Source organism: Papaver somniferum, chromosome 1 (assembly GCF_003573695.1).
Source record: "Papaver somniferum cultivar HN1 chromosome 1, ASM357369v1, whole genome shotgun sequence".
Classification (NCBI taxonomy): domain Eukaryota; kingdom Viridiplantae; phylum Streptophyta; class Magnoliopsida; order Ranunculales; family Papaveraceae; genus Papaver; species Papaver somniferum.
Genome location: NC_039358.1, coordinates 141,098,641 through 141,118,998, shown reverse-complemented (window position 1 = coordinate 141,118,998; position 20,358 = coordinate 141,098,641). Strand labels below are relative to the sequence as shown.

Here is a 20,358-nt window from a genome sequence, read left to right as displayed (position 1 = left end):
ATAAACTAAACCCTAACTGGATTTTTCCAAACATTTTTCGAATCGTCGATTAATCGAAGACAATGAAATTTTCAGTTTTAATGGAGGTTACGGTTGATGGAGGAGAAGAGAAGATGAAGAAGATGATGAAAAAAACTGATTTGATTTTTTCTGATTCATTAGGTTTAAAAAAAATTGATTTGATTTTGGTTGATTTAAGGTGAAAAGGGTAATCTAGTCAATTTACATCCCCTTTAGAACATCCCCTAACCAACTGAAAGGACATTACTATCACAATACCGTCCCTCTAATAAATCATGCCGCCCCTATAATAAGCTTGAAAAAGAAAGGCTAAATTGTGCAATACAAGAGGCAAAGCAAGAAGAAAAAACAAATAACCACTCAAGTGGGCAATATAAGAAATGAAACCAGAAGGTCGAGAAGAGTACAAAGGATAAGAGGTCACATTGAAGTGAAGAGATAGTGAAATGAATTTTGGTTTTTCAAAGTGGAAACAATAAAGTTTGTCCAAAAGGTAGGTTCCTAGTTGACACCCACACTCAAACGGAAGATCTTACCTTGGATAGCTAGAATCCTAATATTCTTGAGAGTTGAGACTGAAGATTTAATTCAAAAATTAATATATGTTAGTGATCATTAGTATCCTCAGGTCCTAACATCAAGTTTTACCGATATTATAAAATTCCCCTAAAACAGGCCCTTTCTATGAAATATTTTTCTGGTGAGTTTCATAGTTTTCGAGGAACCCATTACTCGCGGAAGAGTTCATCACTATTGGCATCCATTAGAACTTCCATTACGGGGGAGTTTGAGGTTGCAGTTTGTACAAAACCATTGAAAAAAAATTTATAAACCTTTTTTCTATCCTAATATTTTATTTTCGTCTCTATCTTTCTGATTACTCCCTCCGTCCCTAATTAGATGACCTACTTGGTTTTAAGTTTTGTCGCATAAATAGATGACCTATTTTTGTTACTATAAGAAATATGTATAATTTGATAGTTATGTTTATATTCGTTACGTAGGTGTTTTAAAATGCTTTTCAACGGTATAAAGTTTACAAAAAAACGTGATATAGTTTAAGAGATAAATCATTTCTAAGTTTTACTAACATCCTTGTCTTAAAAATTGTGCAAACTACAACTAGGTCATCTAATTAGGGACGGAGGGAGTATATATTAATGATAATTTTAACTAAGATTTATTTATTACTAGTATCAGAAGTAATCCCTTAGAGGAACACTAAATCAGATACAAAAAAGAACCCTATTGTTGGGGCTTAAAGGGTTGACTATTTTGGGGGCTTAATTGCTTTGGGTAGGCAAATTATAGATAAGGGGAAACTTAAGTGATTGAAAAGTCAGATTTACCATTTGTAAATAAATAATTTAAAATCAAAACCTAATCCTAATCTTAATCCTAAATCAAAACCAAACATCAAAATCCATTCATTTTCTCTATTCTTCTTCTTCTCAAAAAAACTCTCAAAAACCTAATAATATCTCTCTCTCTTCCCCATTGATTCTCAAGATGGCAGCAAGATCAAGAGTGACAAGATCCGGCCGGTTGAACCCAGATTCTGAATCAGGGAAAATTATTGATGTTCCTTTTCATGGTGATGTGGTGAACCAATCTCTTCAAACACCTTCAAATCCTCCTATGAACCAATCTGTTCAAACACCTGCAAATCCTCCACAAATGACTCCTACTAGGTAAAAATCGAAAAACCCAGCAGTTATTTTACCATTAGATTGAACAAATAGGTTCGATCATCGATTTAGGGTTTCCAAAAATGGTTTTCTGAAGCGTTTACGGCTGGGATATCATACCGTCCTGGCCGTAATGTTTACCTAACGATTGGGACATCAAGAACTCCCATCCGTTAATGTCTCTTGCGGTTAGGAAAATTTGAGAACCCAACCGTGAAATACATTACGGATGGGACTTTCCCAGCCGTAAGTCGTCATGTGTTTACAAAGTAAAATTGAGTTATGAGTGTTTCGGTTGGGAGTTTCCTAACCGTAAATAAATTTTCCTAACCGTTATTTGTATTTTCCAACCGATACTTTGTTTACGGTTCGGTCGTCCGCATATTTCTAAGCCGGGACTGATAGACGCATTTATGTGTCTAATGTATCTCATTTGTATATACTGTTAGTGCCCGTTTTTGTACTTATTATGGAGTTTTATTTATTTATAGGTGTTTTTGGAAAAATAAGGTTCTGCGGCGAAATTGGTTAAAAATGCGGCGTTTGGAGCTCCGTTGACGGTATACCGGAAGCGCCCCAGAAGTGTGCCGGAAGTACCCCGGAAATGTCTCGGAGGAACCCCGAAAAAGTGCGGAAAATATCCCAGAAGAATTGCTAAAGGCACCCCTTGGTTGGATAAGGGCACCCAATGGATATTTACACCCCAAAAAGGATGTTTCCACCCCCAGTTGCTAAGGGGACACCCAACAGTGGTTAGGGGGACACCCTTCTTCACGATTTGAAAATTCAACAGTGTCTGCATGCATGTTTCCCGCCATTTTGAATTTTCAAATCGTGAAGAAGGGTGTCCCCCTAACCACTGTTGGGTATCCCCTTAGCAACTGGGGTGGAAACATCCTTTTTGAGGTGTAAATATCCATGGGGTGCCCTTATCCAACCAAGGGGTGCCTTTAACAATTCTTCTGGGATATTTTCCGCACTTTTTCGGGGTTCCTCCGGGACATTTCCGGGGTACTTCCGGCACACTTCTGGAGCGCTTCCGGTATACCGTCAACGGAGCTCCAAACGCCGCATTTTTAACCAATTTCGCCGCAAAACCTTATTTTTCCAAAAACACCTATAAATAAATAAAACACCATAATAAGTACAAAAACGGGCACTAACAGTATATACAAATGAGATATATTAGACACATAAATGCGTCTATCAAATACCCCCAAACTTATTATTTGCTAGTCCCGAGCAAATCAAAATTACAAAATAAAATCCTAACTCACTTTCGCAGGCATCGTCGATTGCATTTAGCGTATGCAATAAGCCTTTAAACCCCTAGGTGGCCCTAGCGGCCGAGTTATAGTCTCGGGAGGGCTTACCAGAGATATACCCACAAAATCATTACTCCAGACCCTAACTATCTACGCAAAATCTTGGAAATCACTAAAGAACCTCCTTGGTTGGCATACTTATTAATTACATGAGGAAGTACCCTGACGCGAAATTCCAATTGTTGTATACGAGTTTTCACTCAAGCATACTAAAATTCATAAAAGTGACAGAGCTCTACTAAGATAGTTTCACGATGGACATCATACTCGGAGTCGGACTAATCATATGGATAGATTAAGAGATGGATATAGAAAAAATATAGATGGTTTTGATGTTAACTAGGTGAACGATGTTTCTCATATCTGTCTGAAGGCCACTGCCAAAATAAACCTATCCTAAATGACTGAGACAGTCTGACTAATATCAAATCACTGGCATATACAAGGGAACCAATGTTCGATAATCCTAACTCTAGGTCAACACAACTGGCATATACAAGGGTTCCAGTGGTCGACTTTATTGAATTTTATTCCGTTTGGTCAAATGGTCTGGTCTAAAACTTTTTTTTTTAATAATAATTTTTTTTTCAATACTCAGTCACTCTATTTTACCCTAGTAGTAGTAACAACTTGAATCGTGAGCTCCACCTAATCACCTAGAGAAACATAGTTTAAAAATAAAAATAGAAACGGAAATGAAAAGGACTCAACGAGATATGGCGAAACTATCATGTTATTTCTAACACCTGAGCTCTGTGCTTTTATGAATAGAGTCTTTAGATGTTTCCATCTAGTCAGATTGGTCCCTCAACTCCTAAAACCAAAATGCTTCCATCCACTTAGATTGGTTAGTGTCATCCTAAATAAGCATAAATTTCTAGGCTCTGGAGTTTATTTATTATGCAACTAAAAAGTTTCTCCCATACTCCCAAACTTAAACCTAACATTGTCCTCAATGTTCTAAAGATAAAATTAAAAACATGAACAAGGAGAAACTGTTACCAATGAAGCAAAAGAGATAAGGAAAGATATTACCGTGTCGCATGAAAAGAGATTTTGAATTTTCGATTTGATTTTGGAAGATTTCTAAAGAGATTCAATACCAAGAATCAGTTGGGCTTAACTTGATAGAGCTAAACAGGGCTATTGTAAGCAATTTGATCGATCAAAATGGGCCAGATAAGCCGTGGGAGGAAATCAAAGTTAAACAGGGGAAGATATTATCGGGTGCACTGTGAGCCGATTTTGGAAAGTTTGTGGACAAACAGGGGAAGATATATTCTCTTATAAAGTTTGTATGTGACTTATGGAAGTATTACAACTCATTTGCGCAGGCAGAAGAGGTGGAAAAGATCGTATCTCGGCTGACAGTGAAGAAAATAAAAAAATATTTTCCGAGTAAATGAGAATTATGTGGAGTTATTATGAGTGATTCGTTGCTCCTGTTGTGTATAAATAGCATCCTAGGGTCTCATAGAAGGGGGTGTCGAGAGTTTGGGGTCGATAGAAGGTCCATAGAAGCAGAAATCAAGAGTTGATGAAACTCTGTTTCTGCTGCTGCTGATGATGAAGAACACGAAGAACAGACTCGCAAGGACAGTGGTTTATCAACAATGTCTAAGACGCTCAACCGTGGGTCGCAGTGCAGTCTAAACAGCAGCAGCACTTGTTTTTTATCGTTCATTCTGTGACGCTTTTTGTGCGTCGCAGATTACAGTTTTACACCATTTTCTCTTCTTCCCTTCATTGTAAACACCATTTGAGCAATAAATAAATATTTTGAACGTGTTTTTATCATGATGAGCTAAAACCCAACACTGGGACGACGAAAGAGGGTGAATTTCATACACGGCTAAATTTATTTTATTCTTTTTTATGACTTTTGCATTAATCTAAAATTGAAATATGATTTGAATTAATTGGTTGTTATTTAATTTGATGATGTATGCTTAGCTTAGATGTTTTGATACATCATGCTTAGGACTTACAATCGATGTTTTGAGAATCTATCTTGGCAAAATCAGAGTCCATGTTAATTTTATTGAGTTTTATTTGTCAAAGAATATATGAATGAACCCTGTGTAGTGAATTCGGCCAAATCCTTAGTCCCAGTACCTCTCGCCCATTGTTAATATTTTTGTATATATAATTTTATCAGGGACTATTTTTACGGTTATGGGGTCTCACTTTTCCCAGCCGATAAAGTTTATAACGGATGGGTTATCTGTTATTTCCAATCCGTAATCTTATCTTCTGATATGTTTTTCATCTTTTTAGGAACCCTGAAAAGGAGAAAGAACCCTAGGAACTACCAATGTGTGATATTGCTACGATGATGGTACGCATGCTAAGTATATGATTCTTTTTTTGGTATACGTTTTTCAAATTATGTACCACTATTAATTGAATGATGTGAAAATAGGTCAAGAGAGCTAAGTGGATTGCCAGGGGACTGAGACGTAACATTGAGGAGGTTTTATATTTGGATTGCGAGGAACAAAGAACATTGATTCTCAGGCTTCTGGAGTTACATAATCCAGCGAAGGATAATCTCTATACTAACGACGAGGATGATTGGATTAGTCTTTCCCAAACTCCCGACAGTTCTTCATCATCTTCTGAGGATGTTCCTTCGATTGTTTAGCATGTTTAAGGTTATGGATTTGGGTGATTTACTTTTCAGAGTTACTTTTCATTAACCTTGAATGAATGGATAATAGTGTTTTGGTTCTTAATTTATCAGCTTCTTGTTTAAGATACTAACATTCCAGGGAAAATTACGGCCAGGATTACCAGCCGTAAGTTGTGTTAACGACTAGGATCATCAGCCGTAAGTCGTATTAACGGGTAGGATTACCAGCCGTAGAACTGACAGTACCCAGAATTACGGGCAGGAATCCCAGCCAAAATCAGCTTTACGGTTTGGTGTCTCAGCCGTAACTAAGTAAAATCTGAAACTGATATTACAGAAAGAGTTACGACCAGGATTACCAGCCGTAAAACTGACAGTACCCAGAATTTCGGGCAAGAAACCTAGACGAAATCGGTTTTGCGGTTAGATTTCCCAGCCGGGATTCTGCGAATAGCTCACTTGGGTCATTACGGCTAGGTCGTGTCAGCGTATGACCTGGCCGTAAGTACCTCTAAATAACCACATTGTTATCATATTATCATTACAAACACATAATAAGAGTAAAACTAGATGCTTCATATATAATGAATGATTCAAAATACATAGGTGCACCACATTGTTATCATATTATCATTTTAATCACCACCGTACAAAAAACATTGTTATCATATACCTTCACACCATATTTTTTCATACTCATCCTCATCGGAACTCATTAGTACACACAACGGGCCATCCCTTGATAACTGTAATGCATCCCACAATTGAAATCTTTCCTCGAACCTATGACACCAACTCATTGGTATTTCGCCGTCACATCCATCTACCTTCCTTAATGGAGGTAATGGGCATCCATCTTTCAATTGGAGGCCGATATAATGGTTCATGTTCACGAACCCCATGATGACTATCTTCGGAGATTCTTCTTCGGTAAAAACACGTCTTGTTGGTGCTATGTAACACTATCTGCATAGGAGATGGAATGAATAACGCAATTGAATGCGTTAGCGAGTAGATAACCACATATTGACATTTTCATCCAATATTCACTTGTCAATGTAGTGTTGCCCATTAAACGTCGTTCAAATACTTTGAACTCCTCGTTTAACATCGCCTCCGTGTCATTTCTTTCGAATCTCTTCATTGGCTTGTCGAAATCGGGGAAACCACGTAGTTCAAGCAAACACTTTTGCCTAACATAAGTAATTTGTTCGTCACCCCATTCTTTTGCCTGCTCAAAAAGGTCCAAGTTGATCTATGAACACATGGTAACCACAATTTTCGTCGCCCTCAACATCGTCGGTAGACTTGACGTAGTTATAAATAAAATGTGATAAAAAGTGCATGTAATTTTTGTATATCGTGTAAGTAGGTCGGATATAATTACCTTCCTCATCTATATGGGGTGATTTCATCGGACCTACATCCAAGAAGACCGTCTCTTTCTCACCATCAAGGTTACTAACAACTCTTTGTGGGGTGATTAGCGATGGTTCGACCATCAGTGCTTTTCCTTTGACATCATTACCTCGGCTTCTCGCTAATTACTTAATACCAACCACACCATCAACTTTTTTTTAGACAGTACTAGCTTCTTTTGTTGTTGAACCTTGTTGGGATGGAACAACCGGGTCTTTAATTTGACTCCACTATCAACTTTTCTTTTTGAACTTTCTTGGGATGCAACAACCACATTCTTCTTGCATTCCCTTCATTTCACTAGCTCCGCTTGGTCCTCCTTTTTCCATTTCCTTTCGTTTAAGTTTGTACAATTCTTTCAACTTCTCATAAGCCGAAGGATCTCTTCGCATTGAAGGAGTCAATTGTGGACCTTCTTGAACCTTTCTCTTAGCTTCTGCCCTTTCCTGTTTCTTTGTTGTTTTATTCGAAGGCCTACCCTTGCCCTGCCCCTTCTTAGGTTCTAAAGTATATTTTCTAGTGAATAGACGGTTGAATCTACGCAATTCATACAACCAAAGTTGTCTTTGCGCCGGTAGTAAAGAAGCATACTTCTCAAAAAGTTCCTTGTGTACCTCCGTGTCGCAAAACACTTCCCCAAGACCTTGATTTGGTGATGGATCTTTAAATGTTAGTTGTTTCCAAAATGGATCTATATATTCAATCGGAATCATCCTTGTGGGATAATTTGCTACCGCATGCCTACATGGGAGCCCTAAAGCCGACTTAATGGGACAATTACATCTCATTCCCGGTGGAAAATTGTGTTCCTCCCAAGCCTCCACTTCCGTTATCATTTTTAGGATTGTCCATTGAGAAACATATAAACTTATTCCCCGGAGCCCAGGGCTATCCCGGTAGTCGGTAACGAGTCTAGATCGGTTCTTTTCAAATCCCCTTTAATTCTATAGATATCACGCTTGAAATACTCAACCATAGCTTCAAAAACAACAACGAATCCACCATCACAACCATTTAACTTACCCTTGAACAGATAGTGAGCCGACTCCACCGTGCTTGTGGCTTGATTGTCATAATGTCTATAACGGTTTACCCATGCACTAACAAACTTTTCTTTGTGGGGATCCAATAACTCGTTCTTCAAATATATTATAACATCCGGGTAGGTTGACCATTTTTCAATTACAAAACGCTCCCTTAGGAAATACAATGGTTCCGTGAGCGACCATATTAGTTGTTCCCAATCACCTTGAAAATCCGTCCAAAGCACCTCGGCTATCTTGTCATTGATCTCAAAATTTTCTTGCTTTCTCTTCTTGTTGTATCTCCAACGGTAGATTTTTAATCCTCTCCATCTCGGTCTTCTTTGCTGGCCATATAATCCTCTTGCAATTAGTTTGCACATTGTTCCATATATGAAACGTGCAAAGATGATGACGCGCGTAGGGGAAAACACGTGGTATGACCCACATCAATGCTTGATCCTTATCCGTAATCAACACATGTGGAGCATAACCTTCTTGATACAATAACTTCACCTTTTGCAATGCCCACAAATAACTTTCCTTCGTCTCGTCTTTCAAGAAACAAAACGCAACGGTAAATGTCGACTTTGTAGATGTTTGCCCAACAAAGTTCAATATCGGCATGTTGTACTTGTTAGTTTTATAGGTGCAATCCATAAAGAGAATTTGATGAAAGCATCTTGCCAATTGTACACATTCCGGATTCACGACGAAAAGATATTCCACTTCCTTTTCTTCATTCGTTTCATAGGCGGTAGAGTACTTTGCCTCCTCAAACAAAAACAATAATTGTTGCATAAGCACTCTCTCTTCCCATGACTCTTTTCTAAATTTTTCTCTTTCGTTATAGATAGTTGACAATTATGATGAGTTTTGGGGGTTTAACACCTTCACGCCACTAAGAATATCAGTAGGTCTTGTGCGTCTTTTACTCAACACGCGTACTAAATCCTTTTCTAAAGGTTTGAGCCTTGGCGAATAAGGATGGTTGATCAAACTCTCCGGAATAGGATGATTATGATAACCCGAGACGACTTTTTCCATATACCACATTTTCTTGTCGTCATTAAATTTAAATTTAAGCTTAAAAGGGCACCCGGTCTTCTTCGTATTATATACTCCCTTCTTCTTCGTCGTTTTTGGTTTATACTCACGACCCCTTTTCAAGTGGCTCTCATACTTTCCACTACACTCGCAAACCATTTGAAAGCTGTTGAATGTAACTTGTTTATTCTGGACTATGATGCACATCTTTTTCAGCCCTTGTGATCGAACCCGCTTCTTTGCATCTTCCTTATCTTTCCACTCATAGTTGTTTGCATAGTGAGCACTTGTGTCCTTGGAAACTTTCACAGGTTGGGGTTGATCTTGCATAACCTCGTCTTGCTCTTCAATAACCACCTCTTGATCCTCCATAACCACCTCTTGGTCTTCCACCAGAATGTACGGTACAATCTATAATAGAATGACATATGTCACATAATTATTCAAAATAGAAATTTAAACACACAGAAACGGCTGGGTCTACGAGTGATATTCCAGCCGACAAGGAGTATACGGCTGGGTCTACAAGTGATATTTCAGCCGTCAAATAGTATACGACTGGGTCGACAAGTGATATTCCAGCCGTCATAACAACAATGGTTGGGTCGAAAAGTACTATTCCTAACCGTAAACTGGTTACGTCTAGGAATTCCAAGACGTAAATTGCACTGTAACTGGATGAGTCAGTCATCTTAAGGCCTAAAAAACGAGCCGTAAAACAAGTTACGAATTGGTAACCCAACCGCCGCCGGCAACATTAAATAGTATTTAATATTTTTGGACAGGAAACCTAACCGCCGCCGACAGTATTAAATGATTCCCATGCACGTAGAAAAAACCTGGCCGTAATTTTTTATTTACGGGCATGAGTATTTATCGTCCCATCCGTAACATGCTAATAACGGCTGGGAGATCATCGATAGTGAGCCGTTATAATGAATAACGACTGGGAGTTCATGGTTTTCCCAGCCGTGATTGGACCTGGCGGTTGGAAACCTAGGGTTTTATGAAGGAAAAAATCGAAACTTCTTGCAACTATGAGCTTAAAAACTGAAATAGGAGTTAGAATAGAGGTATACCTGGTAATCTTGAGCAATTGTTTCTTCGATTTCTTCTTCTTCTTGGGTTGGTCCTTCGAAATCATAGTAAGGTTCATAAGGGTTATTTTGAGTTTGTGAAATAATTTCATGATTTTCTGAAAAATCAGCAAAGAACTGATCGTTGTTGATGGGTAATAATATGTTATTGTATTTTGAAGAAGAGGGTTCACCTACATCAAAAATTTTGCTTGAATCACTGATTTTCATTTTTTTCCCCAAATTTTTTCCCCTCTTCTTCTTCTTCTTCTTCTTCTTCTCTTCCCTCTGATTTTTTGGTTTTGATTTTCATCTTCAACACTTAACTTAAAGAAATGAATTAGTGTTGATTAATTAGCTAATCATGATTAGTGCTATTAATCAAGTTTATTATCTAAAATCAGTGAGGGGTCATATTAGTCTTTATATAAATATTTGATGGGGGTGTCCCATTTACTATTTGGTGACCCTAGAAAGCCCCCAAAAGACCAAAGAATTTTTAAGCCCCAATAATAAGATTCCAAAAATATTTTGGATTGTCTTTGAATCGGAGAGTTTAAGATTCTACTCAACTTCTGTGGTGGTCTTAATTGCACTTTGCATGATCTTATGATGCATCCTCTATAGCTAGGCATAATGACAAACGTTGGTAATAGGGATACCAATTCACTTGGGGTGTATTAATCTAATGTTAAAAGATGTTTGAGGGAGGATCCGTAGACATTCTTAGATGGACACAATCATACATGATTTGCGTCATGTTCTCTATAAAAATTCAAACGACAATAAATTTAAATCTAATCTTTTGATGATACGTTCCTCTTATAAGACTCTACATAACTATCAAAAATGAGCACAATTCGGGATACCAAACCTCACCATCCACCAATCTTAATTTCAACTGTTATTTGACGGCTGATATTCAAAGGGGTATTGAGCCGCTTCTCCAAAAATACTATTCCACTCCGCAAGGCTGGAAATCGAAACTCTTATCAAGGCAGGTAGAAAAGTTTTAATTAAATATATTCTGCAAGCTTTTCCAACATATCAAATGCAAGTAATTTCCCTTCCAAAAGAGACTCTTGATCAAATGGACCGAATCCAAAGAAACTTCTGGTGGAAAAAAGAAGGACAAAAGAGACAATGGGGATATATAAGAGCTTGGGCCAACATATATAAGCCTATCTCGCAAGGAGGTCTAGGAATAAAAAATCCTCATAGATTCAACATAGCTCTTCTTACAAAACTTGCCAGTCGACTTATATCTGATCAAGATCAGTTATGGGTTAAACTACTTCGAGCTAAATATTTTCCAAATTCTCATCCTTTATAAGCCACTAGATCTTCCAATTTATCTTGGATATGGACAAGTATACAAAAAGGCTTAGACCTTATTAGAGGCAACTTCGTCTGGCAAGTAAAAGACGGTAAATCTGCTAAAATTTGGGAAGATAGATGGATACCAAACACAGAAATTATCACTCAACCTACCAATCTTCAAGAACAGGCCCCAAAAATGGTTCAAGAGTTAATTACGGAATACAATAATTGGAATCGGGAAAAACTGAACAAATTTTTCGGCCCAGAAGACAGAAGCAAAATACTAGCGATAACTCCAAGAATCCAGGAACATGACAAAATGAGGTGAAAACATCATCACACTGGAAACTTCTCTGCAAAAAACATCTACAATTTCTTAATTGATCAAGTGCAAGATGATAAAACTCCATTGGATTTCCCTTGGGAAAAAATTTGGGAAATCCAGGCGATTCCGAGGATCAAACTGTTCATTTGGAAATTAATTCAAAAATCCCTCCCCACTTCAGCAAGACTCGGAGCACATAACAAAGATATTAATCCTATCTGTCAGTTGTGTGATGCACAAGTTCACGAAACGGATAATCATCTATTCAGATCCTGCCCATTCGCTAGAGCTATTTGGTTTGGTTTTTCACTGGACAGATTCAACTCAATAGGAGTGACTGATACAATGGATAGCTGGGTTAAAGAGTGGATTTCGGTTAAGGATCCAATTAGTCTAGGAGAAAAAATAGCCACCATACTTTGGTTCATTTGGAAATACAGATGCTCGGTAGTTTTTGAGAAAATTACTCCTAACCCAATTGATCTGATCAGCCAGATAAACAAATTCGTGCAATCTATTCAATCAAAATCATTCCAACAAGGAATTAATCTCAAAAAGGTGAAGTCGGTCAATTATAAATGGTCTAACTTAAACTCTGATTGGATAATATTCATAGATGCCTCATTTACAAAAGAAGACCTGTCTATGGGTTTTGCCTTTATTCTTTATTCCGTAGACCACGAATCCTTTATGCACGTGTCGGCGGGTTCAGAGAAGGCGTCCTCGGATCTACATGCGGAATCAATAGCCTTGTTAAAGGCGGCCACTTGGCTAAAGGATAACTTATTGTCAAGTGTCACAATAGTCTCTGATTGTAAATCGCTAGTTGACACGATCAATACGACGAACGCAAGTTTCTCTTGGTCAACCGAAAACACTTTAGAGGAAATCAAGGTAATTTTACAAGAACTGCCTCAAGCCCAGGTAAAATTTGTTCAAAGGAAATACAACTCAGCAGCGGACCACGTGGCTAAAGAAGCAAGGATAAAAGATACTCAGCACATGTCCTCCAAGTTACAACAAAAGGTTCGCATTTTATCTAATGTATTTGATGCAGATGAAATTTTAAATCTCTTATATTGTATTTGCTAGTTAATAAAATCACTTTTTCCATCAAAAAAAGATATTCAAAGGGGTAGATGGTGGTGTTATACGTCTCGAATTGTGCTCATTTTTGGTAATAATGAAGAGTCGTGTAAGTCGAACGTATCATCAAAAGATTAAATTCAAATTCATTGCCGTTTGAATTTTACGTAAAAAAATGACGCAAATAACCTCTAAGAGTATCCATGGATCCTCCCTCAAAATGTCTTGGCTAAAAGATGTTTTGGCTTATATGAATTTTGTACACATCCCCAGACAACTTTGTAACTGTCACACCTCCAAAACCCATTAGCAGCCATGCCAATTGCCAATGCCAAGCAACATGAGGTTTTAAGCATCTTGTGGGTTTTACTAAGTCCCTACAGTCGGAGAGTTGGCCTACTGGCAAGGTGGTCTTTCGCTTTGAAAGTTAAGACACATGTGCCGCAGATGATAACGGTTTCCTCCTTTTTCTTTTGCGATTCTCTTTATTGAGGAAATGGGCTATATAGCCAAAATTAGATGTTTCCTGGGCCAAATAGACAGTTAGGATTCGGCCTGGGTCAAATAGCCAATGGAGAGGAGTTTACGTTAATACCCTTTTGGAAGGGATATCTTCTTCTCGTCTTCTCCGTCTCCTCAAACATAAACCAGATCTAAAAAATCCAAAAGAAAGCTCTCGTTTTCCATCACTTCTGCACCTCATCTTTCTTGTTTTCCATCATCTCCGTTACCAAACAAAACAAGTATCATCGTCTTCATCTTCTTTATACACCGTTTCACCGAAAATAAATCTGTGTTTGAATTTAAATCTGATAAATTATATTATTCATGTCGATTGATTTAAAATAAATAGGGTTTGCTACTGCGATTTGATGAATAATTGAAGTTGTGGAGAAGTAGGGTGTGATATTGATTATTGGAGAATAATGGTATTGGTGGTCGATGCTGTGGGTGTCGAATTTGGGATCTGACTTGAAGTTGCTGTCATGGATTGTGTAGATGGCAGTGAGGAGAAAAGAGTTCAAGTTTACTGGTGGTATTTGGTTTGATTTAGTGGTGGTGTTATTCAGTTCTTGGCTGTAAGAATCAAAGAAGATGAATTTGAGATGGGATCGATGGATGGGTTTGTTTTAGATAAGTGAAGAAATTGCAATCGATCGATGAAGATGAATAAGATGGTTCCATGTTGAATCTGGTGATGATAAATTTCGTTGATTCGTCTTTGACGAGGTAAGTGATTACAAGTTCTTCATTTATTCATTATGAATTGATAGTTTGTTTTGTCAATCTATGAGATTGTGCGAAAGATTAAGGCTAAATTAGATGGTTTTTTGGATGTTTAGATTGATTACAAAACTGAATTTTTTGATGTAGATTCAGAGATATGCATGTATCTAGCTATTTTGCATAAACACTTTATGAAGTGATTTTGTTCTACATACAAGCTTCAAGTCAGAAATAATTGGATGCAAATGTTATCATTAATTTGAATTTGGTTGAAATGATTTTCATCCATGTCTAAATAAGTATGAAACTTGTATCATCTTGTTATAGACGAAACCGGTATCATCCTGTATTAAACCCAAAAACTATGCGATGAATGCATTATAGACTTTTTATTTTTCCTTATTGCTTAAACATGGATGAAACGGGCATCATCCTGTTTTGAATTTGATTGAATTGTTTTTCATCCATGTTTATGGTTTGGATTGAATTGCTTAAACTAGTTTGAGATTAATTGAATTAGGCTTGGATGAAACTGGTTTCATCCTGTTTTGGGTTGAGCTGAAGTTGTTTTCATCTAAGTTTAAACAAGGATGAAACTAGGTTCTCTCATTGTAAACAAGGATGAAATCAGTTTCATCTATAGGTAGGATGAATCTATGATTTTTGAATTAGGTATCACTAATTGTAAACAAGGATGAAACTGGGTTTCATCCTACACTAAATTGGGTTGAATTTGGTTTCACCCATTTTAAACTACCATGCAATTGGTTTTCATCCTATACTAAATTGGGTTGAATTTGGTTTCACCCATTTTAAACTAGGATGAAAACGGTTTCATCTTATACTAAACTGCTGAAGAAGTCAGATTTTATAACCGATATATTTCAATATGTATAACAAAGTTGATTCCTTGAATGAAAAAAACGTATCATCCAAATTATTTATATGCTTCTTTTTTTTAACTCTTGGTTGTAATCACAGGCATTAGCTGATCCATATTTTCATGGTTTGGCAAATGTGGACCGTGAACCATCAACACAACCCATCTCAAAATTTGAGTTTGAGTTTGAAAGGACGAAATTGTCGAAGGAAGATGTACGAGAATTAATTTACCGAGAGGTATCTGAACAGCTTGATCTCAATTATTTTACATCTTTCATTTAATAGATGCTTTGTAATATAACTATTTTCTTAAAATCAACAGATATTGGAGTATCATCCCCAAATGCTTCAGGAATACCTGAATGGTGCAGATCAAACTAGCTTCCTGTACCCAAGGTACGCCACGTGATTAGATTCTCTGATCAACTTTGTTTATTATCCTTCTTTGTGAGACACCCTTTTTGAAGACGACTTTTGTTGTGCAATTATTTCTTACTTTGTCTATTAGTGAACATTAGTCGTGTCATGATTGTGATCATCCTGGTTCATATCACAGTTGCTGGAACAATTGTCGACATAATTAGATGTTCTAGCATGTTTCCTCGATATAACTTGCAGAAGCATGTTGATTTTCTTAATGCTCATTGTGGTTATAGGTAAACCAGTTCTAGTATAATTGCAGATAAACATGCTCATTCTATCGTTACATCTTTAGGTACATATCATGAGGATTTTGCATGTTCACCTGCAGTACATTGGAATTTTGATCTTTGTTGAAACACTATATTCTTACACTCCATAACCTATATTTGAGGTTTGCCAAACTAAGCAATTTCTGATCAAATCTATTAGTTTTGCTTCAGTTATTAAAACTATTAGTCGGTTTGTTATCAAATTTGATAATTTAGAATAAATATTTTATCTCAAGAGGAGTAGTTATCATAACTGACCATTTGCTCATTTTATGCCAACATAGTAGAGTTGATCGTTTCAAACGACAGTTTTCTCATTTGGAGGAGCATTATGGTAAAAGCGGTGAGAGAAGCACTCCCCCACTTCAGAGACAACATGCGTCTTTACCTAGGTAATTGTTTATACTGAACATGTGTTGATAGTTGACACAGTACATTGCCTCTTCATTTTATTGAATGAAAAAGATCTACATCATCCTAAAGGGATCCCTTGGGAATTTTCCATGGGCTGCTTTTTTGAAGGTTTAGTCAAGTTGTGGACCCTGTGACCTACAAAACCCCATCAAACGATGGTTTATGGCAGTTAAAATGTGAAGCATAAGTATACTTTGACGGGGTGAAAGGTATTGGTTAATGGAGAATAATGGCAATTTAAGTTTACTAAATTACTCTTAAATGGATAGGCTGCTCGATTGAAACCTGTGAGATCAATACCTTCAGCAGTTCTTAAAGGTGTTAAAAGGCTTAGCCATTTTGACTGGAGTTGTTGATAGCACTTGGCCTGGCAGAGAAGGCAGTGAACTGCAGGTGGTCTTGTAACTGCTTACAGGGAAGCTGGAAGGATTTTGCAGTTACAGTGGTTGAATGTTGTACAAGCTCTGTTTTACGTACTCTGTATTTTGTTGTTTTGCTCTGTTTTGCTCTGTTTTTTACTCTGTTGTAGTGCTCTGTTTTTTTGCTCTGTTTGAATACTCTGTTTTGCTTGCAATTAACTCGTAAAACAGAGCAAAACAGAGCAAACTAATTCTGTTTTTTGTTGTTGTTGTTGTACTCTGTTTTTTTATAGATTTCTTTGTTCTTCTCCATCCCAGTAAACATTTGTAGAAGATAGGGACATAATTGTCTCTTCAGGTTAATAAATAAAAAATATTTTGAGTCAAATATCCATTTTGGCTAAATGAACAATATTTTTCTAATTTTTGGCTATATAAACATTATCTAAACCTAAGAGTCTATTTCACCCATGAATTTTCTGTTTTGGTCTTTTTGACCAATTTTCTGCTCTTTATTCTACACAGGTACACTTTACATTAGGCATATATGCTTTAAATCATCACGGGATCTTGTCTTCATTTTATCTGCGTAGACTGCATATTTTGCGAGCATATAATTGATAGGAACTACATGAAGACTCTTCAAGACTTCAACAACCTTCTTACCCCGTTTAACAGTCTTTTAAGAACATTGTTCTCGGTCCAATACTTAACTTGAGATGGCGACACTCGTATTTTCACTTTGTTCGCTTTCATTGAACTTTGATTTTGAACTTTCTTGTACAGGAAACTTATTATTGCGATGTAAATTGCATTAAATTCCTGCAGAAATGTGTGACCATTTTATCAAATATGGCATTTTTCTGAATGGCAATCAAAATACAGATCCTCGCGTAATAAGCCGATATTGATTGCGATTGGTAACGACAAACTTGAAATGTAGCCATTTAGGTAAATTATGTTCAGGCACTCAACAGACTTTTTCTTCCTGCATTTAGGGGAATAATCAATGCATTGTAACTGGTAATTTTTCTATGGAAAAAACTGTATATTTTGTGTGCCACCGCCAACTCCTAATCAATTGATGAAACTGCATTGATTTCTTACTTACCAACTCCAAATCAATTACATATGCATGACACTGGTCTTTGGTCATTCGTATCTTTTGTTTGTTAATCTATTTTAGGAAGGGCGTTCTTTTATATATCCCATAAAATACTAACGATACCCTTATTAGTTAGTTATGGTAGTTTTAATTTGGTTAACATGAAAATCATGAAATTATTTAAAATTTTGAGATTGATACCCCTTTCAAAAATTTATTATATAACCGTATATATAGACGTAAAATTATATTTCTAAATACGCAAAATCTTTCTTCCAAATATAGAACATTATTTTGACTGTGAGATTATATACTAAAAATATTATATCTTAGGGAAGAACATAGAAAACCCTAGCTAGGTAAATCAACTATGGAATCGTTAGAATCCCATTTGAAAGGTCCGGGGATTGAATCATATTAAGATGAACCGTAAGGCATTTTATCAAATCATGTTTAAACAAAACTCACAAATCAAAATCTCTTTAGAATCCTTAAATTACAATTGATTGCAAAGAAAATCTTTAAGGCATTTTATCAAACGAAGAAGGTATGTTGTACAAAACAATAAGTTTTCAAATTAGGCTAAATAAAGTATAACATAAAATTAATATCAATGTTCATGAGTTCATGAATCATGATTGTTTTATTGATAACCTCTACAAACTATTCATTTTAATTCTCCTCATCCATCACTATTGATATAGTAACAAGAAATTAACCAGACGAAAATTTTTATTCCCAAAGAAGAGAACTAAAAAACCAAGATTAGGATTTTTTGCGAGCTAACGTTAGCTTCAGACATTCCATTGTTTTGTGTAGAGGAAGTGAACAAATTCGAAAAGAAAATTTAAACTTCGAGACTTTTACAAAGAGAAGGAAAAAGAACAAAAACTCTGTAATAAAGATGGGTTTGTGTTTTTATTTCTGATTTGTTATTCGGGAATATAATTATTTTTTGAATTTGATGGGGTAGGTATAGGGGTGTAAATTCGGGCAGGCCGGACCGCCCGACCCAAAAACTAAGACAGGCCGGGCAGGCCAGGCTTAATATTTGTGAGCCCGTAAACAAATTTAGGCCGGACAGGCCGGGCACAAGTAGATAATTTGCTACCCAAAGACCGTCCAAAGCCCGCTTTTTATACGGGCAGGCCAGATCGGGCCGGACAGGCCACTATTTTGATTTTTTTTTTTTTAAGTTTAAATTTTCAGATGAACGGTATTAAATACAATATCCTTTCCTTTCCAACATCGCATATCATAAGTGATAGTATTATTTTATATTTAAATTACATTGACAAATATTTAATTTTAGCCTATAATAAATAATTAATTAGAGTACAATAAACTTTCTAATAAGAAAATATATTACCATTAATATTTTGAAAAGGTTAATTATAAGTAAAAAAACAATTATATATTTTATTTTTCTTGACACAAAATTGAAAATTATAAAATTGTAACTTTTAAGTCTTTTAAGAGGATATTAAATGATTAATGGCACATAGAAGGCTTTCAGGCCGGGCACCAGGCTGGGTATCAGGCCGGGCATCATAATTAATCGCAAAGCCCGAGACCGCCCAATAAATTAATCCAGGCCAGGGCGGGTGGTCCATGACGGGCCATAACAGGCTTTGGGCTACTTCGGGTACAGGCGGGCTCGGGAGGATACAGGCAGGCCGAGTATTTCCGGGTATTATTTACACCCCTAGGTAGGTAGATAAATGTTGGGGGTATATAGATAAAGGGGTATAGTTAGTATTTTTGGGGGTATATAGAAGAACACCCTTCAGGAAAGATCGATGCAGTTTCTCTTGTATAGTTCCTTTCCAATTTCAAACAAAACGAAATCTTCTACAACTACAAAGTTCAGCCTTTAACTCTATTTTGCCTATGTCATTACTTTAATTAATCTGCATTTTAATCCAAGATTTTAGATTTTTTGTCTGATAAATCCAAAACTTAGGATCACAGAAGGAAAAATAAATCGATTAAACAAATTAAGGGTGTTTTTACAAGGATCAATCGCCGCATAACAAGAATGATTAATTTAATAGAAAGTTATTACCTTCTCCGCCTACTCTTTTCTATCTTAATGAGTACTAATTTCACTTTTAGCGGCATGATAATCGATTTTCGTACTCCTAATTGATCATTTTAAGTCAAATCTGGCGTTCTCATATCCAAAATCTTTACTCCATTTTTTAATTTGTTGTACATAACTACAGATTGATGGGTCACGCGGGAATTGAAAGCAATCCAACTCCATATCAGTTCGGCCCGGGGAAAATCAGTCATTAGACGCATCATAAATTTTCATATCTTGCCAATTGTCAAACTCCCTAGTCTCTACACATTGCATCTAGTGCGCCGAAAAAAACTTGAAGGTAATGGAGTTGTGGTGCAGTAACAATGTGCCCAAGGGCCGGGAAACCAAGTCGTAGTTTATAGTCAATATAAACTTGGCCTTAATATAACTGAGTTTTCTAAGCATTCTAATGATAGTTCTGAAGAAAAACATTAGGTAACGACAAACTGCCAAGAGATATAAAATGCTTATGAGGTATAGAAAGTTGCGGAATAGCCAACGGTTTATGGGTCATGATGCATTAGAACTAGGCCATTTTCGTTGGTGTGGATTTTTATCTCATCCGAGAGTAAAGAATCCTGAGAGGAAAATAATGAAATCGAAGAACATAACATTCAATCCGACTTAGAATT

General features: G+C 36.6%; 1 long non-coding RNA gene across 1 annotated transcript; it reads left to right on the top strand.

Annotated features, from left to right (window-relative positions):
* Positions 1–15,037: 15,037 nt before the first annotated feature.
* On the top strand, positions 15,038–15,460 carry LOC113333181. The gene is made up of 3 exons (XR_003351827.1): positions 15,038–15,048; positions 15,170–15,307; positions 15,393–15,460. It is a non-coding gene; the product is annotated as an uncharacterized LOC113333181 (long non-coding RNA).
* Positions 15,461–20,358: the final 4,898 nt, after the last annotated feature.